The sequence below is a fragment of the Babylonia areolata genome, chromosome 19 (genome assembly GCF_041734735.1).
Source record: "Babylonia areolata isolate BAREFJ2019XMU chromosome 19, ASM4173473v1, whole genome shotgun sequence".
Classification (NCBI taxonomy): domain Eukaryota; kingdom Metazoa; phylum Mollusca; class Gastropoda; order Neogastropoda; family Buccinidae; genus Babylonia; species Babylonia areolata.
In genome coordinates, this window is record NC_134894.1 from 27201749 (window position 1) to 27205653 (window position 3905).

Here is a 3905-nt window from a genome sequence, read left to right on the forward strand (position 1 = left end):
AACGTTTTTCTTTTCTTTCTTTTTTTCAGGGAGAAAATAGCCACATTCGATTTTTCTCTGTAAAAAAACAAAAAACAAAACAAAACAAAACAAAAAAATACCCCTCATGAATTCAACGTACTTACCTCAAGCAGGAAAGTAATACGACTATGGAGAAACACTGTATGTTTTTCGTGAGCAGTGGACATGATTATTTGTAGTTTCGAGTTTTCTGAAGCTGTTCAGTACAGGGTTGTGTTTTGTTGTAGTTTTTTTGTTTTTTGGTGGGGTTTTTTTTGTTTGTTTTTTTGTTTTGTTTTTTTTTGGGGGGGGGTTATGTTTGTTTGTTGGTTTTTGTTGTTTTTGTTGTTTTGTTTTGTTTTGAGGTGTTTTTTTGTTTTTTGGGAGGGTGGGTGGTTGGTTTGGTTTTGTTGTTGTTGTTAAGTGAGTGGGAATGCGTTCATTTCAACTTGTGTATTGACTGGGAAGCAATGTAGCTGTAGCCTATGCAAGCGATGATTACTGACACTGACCAGGCAGATGGAATGTTTTTGTCCTGGGAAAAAACACTCCCACAGTCCCTCCCGGCATTTAGCCCAGTGATGGAGCAAAACTGCAGGAGGATACCAGACATCTTGCGGTAAGCCCCTCGGTCATTTAAAGGCAGAGACTGATCTGCCGACACTGGCATTGCTGCAGAGAGAAGGCACACTGTGACGTCCATGACCCACCATCAGACGACAAGACAGATGCGTCAGTTCTTTCGTATGTGTGAATTTGCGTGTCTATGCCTGCGTGCTTGAGCGCACGTGTGTGCACGAGTGTTCGAGAAGAATAGAGAGAAGATGGGCTTGGTCGCGTTTTAATGCGTGTGCATTCGTATGTGTCTGTCTGTGTATCTCTGCCTTTCTGCCCATTTCTTTGTTTTTGTCTATCAATTTTTATAAACAGTTCTACGTCCACAGCTTACAGCGATGAAAGTTAAAGAGAGAGAGAGAGAGAGAGAGAGAGAGAGAGAGAGAAACAAACGAACGAACGAACGAACGGAGATAGAGAAGAGAGACGCCGCGGTTCAATCGGTCAGGCGTTGGACGTCTGATCCAGTGTTCACCGTTTACGCATGGTGTTGTGTTCTCGCGAAAGGCACTTTTCTTACCGATTTCCCGCGCTGCACACGAGTGGGAATGGGTACCTGACATCGGCTGGAGAAGGCTAAACAGGCGGGAGGAAAGGATAGGGCCCCGCCTTCCTATGCCGAGCCTTAGACACAGTGGATATGAATTCAATGCCCCGATGGCCATGTGCTATATGGGACCTTACAGCAATACACAAAGCAAAGCAGAAAAAGAAAGAAACTTGAGAAACTTGGGCGATGTCTTCCGTCTGAAAAGGGTTCACACGGTTGAGAATGCAGCGAGAACACATCATCATGCTGACGAGCGCCAGGTAGATGACTATGCTGAGGCAGCCTCACACCACCACGTGCATGCCCAACATCAGCAGTCCCGGCGTGACCATGTTGAACAATTTAAGTAGCAACATTTCCCGGGCCTGGGGCCGTCATTGAGCATTTGGGAAAGGATAGGATAGGGATGGCGGCAACCCCTGCAAGTGCCACTTTCATCCACGTCTTTCCCTCTGGCAGTGAGAAATGAATGAATGAATGAATGAAAAGGTTGGGATGGCGGCAACACCAACCAGTGTTACCCTCATCCACGTATTCGCCCTGCCCCTGAGAAAATAAATAAGGTACAAAAAACTAAAGTTTATAAAATTAAAAAAAAATTAGAAATTTTAATAATTTTAAAAAAATGTTCTGGTGGTAAATGAATCCTCTTTGTTCAGTGAGACACGACGTTTCGAACCATCGGCCCGTTGTCAAGTGATGAAAAGAGGACAGTGTGGACAGGAAAGCCTATGTGAGAAATGGGTGATGACATCTCACTACTTTTTGTTTTGATGGACCATGCACACTAAACACTTGCTGATCATCATTCAGTGCAATACATCCTCACACACACACACACACACACCACACACACACAATTATTGCTTCTGAAAAGAGATGGGAGGTTAAAGAAAGAATAAGGACAGAGAGATCAAGGCAGAAGGGCCCAGGCGCTAGACGTCAGTGACTCTGACGTTCAATCCAGTCGTCTGTGCGGTCCCCAAGCGGTCAATGACGCGGCTCTCCGTGTATTTTCTGTAGTGCTGTGACTGGGGTTCTGCCACACAGTGGAAATTCTTGCATGGGTGAACCTGTGGTATGGTCCAGCAAAATGCTGGCCGACAGGGTTGTTGTAGCCTAGCTTCATTGACCTCAGGTGTTCTGAGAAGTGCTCGCCCAATGAACGGTAGGTCTCGCCCACATACAGTTTGGAGCAGAGGGTGAATTACAGAGAGGGCCCAGAATCAGTGTAGCACCAGGCGAAACCACGCCAAGATGACCGTTGTGATTATGCAATGCGTAGCAAAATGCAATCTGTTATGCAACAATACCCAGATGCACCCTTCCACCGGCTAAGAGGAGACAACCTGACTAAAATCCCCAATCCCACGGCTTTCATACAGTACCAATGGGATGAATGGCTGTTGGGTTCAACAGTCACTAACTGTATGCAGTCTGGCCTTAGGGCGACACCAGGCTGACGGACTCCACACAGATGGACATCCATTGCCCTTCCCTGATAAGAGGCTCTGTCAGGGCAACCGAATATTTTCCCTCACCACATAGAACACCCTTCTATGGATACTAACAAAACCCTGTCTCGCGTGCCCCTCGGGGATCAGCTGCATAGCACGAGACATAAATTCAGATCCCCAAAACCCCAAAACAGGCGTAGCAAAAGAGGTGGGAAAAGATTGTGCTTAGGTAGCAGAATGGCAAAAGCAGAGCGGCTGTCAAAGAAATTCTTTAGAATCGGCAGTTGGAATTGTTCCAGCACGAGAATGAGAATCTCAACAATTGAGAAATTGGCATATGATTCTGACATTTTATGCCTCCAAGAGACCAGGACAAGTGCAGACAAACCAATACATTTTGAGAATTTCACAGTCTTTCAAAGGAATGAAGGAAGAGGAGTAGCAATCATACTGAACAAAAATCTAAAAAACAAAGTTTCCACCATAAATCTAGAGAAATGGTGTAGCAACTCATGTGAACTAGTGGGGGTGCATCTCAATAAACCTGACGGAATTCACAAAAGAATTGTGCTCATCAATGCCTATGTTCACCCAGGAACCTGCACAACAAAAGAGGATTGGGCCTTTTTAGAGGAAATAGAGAACGAACTTGGAGACTCAGTCATTATCTGTGGAGACCTCAATGCAAGATCGAAGTTATGGGACCAGTGGAACACCAACCCACAAGGACTCGCACTTGAAGGAATGATAGGGGAAATTCTTTTTAGCCCATTAACAACCACATCCCCAACTCGCCTTGGAACAAGACAAGGGGACAGTGACAGTGTGATCGACATCGCTCTAACATCTCCAAAATTCAGAGCAGAAATAAATGCAGAGACGCTTCCACACCAAGGCAGTGACCACCTCCCGGTAGTTTTCAGTCTACAGAAACTGTCAGATAAACCCTGTATGAAACCGCGTGATCCATTTCAGTATGAAACCAAAGAGACAACCGTCATCGAAAAATTAAGACGCAGAAACGGCACCGAACAGGATGCAAACTATTCAGCCCCCATGGTGGAATACTGACACAGAGAGAGCCTGGATAGAAAAACATGCGGCTGTCAAACTTTGGCAAAAAGAAAGAACAAAACCATCTCCGGACAAAGATATTGAAACAAAAATGAAAGAAAAAACTAAACAGTTTGAAGTCATTGCTCAAGAGGCCAAAAATGGCAAGTGGAAACAGTTTTGCGAAGCACTCAGTTATGACTCAACATTGACAGAGTTCTGGCAATTTT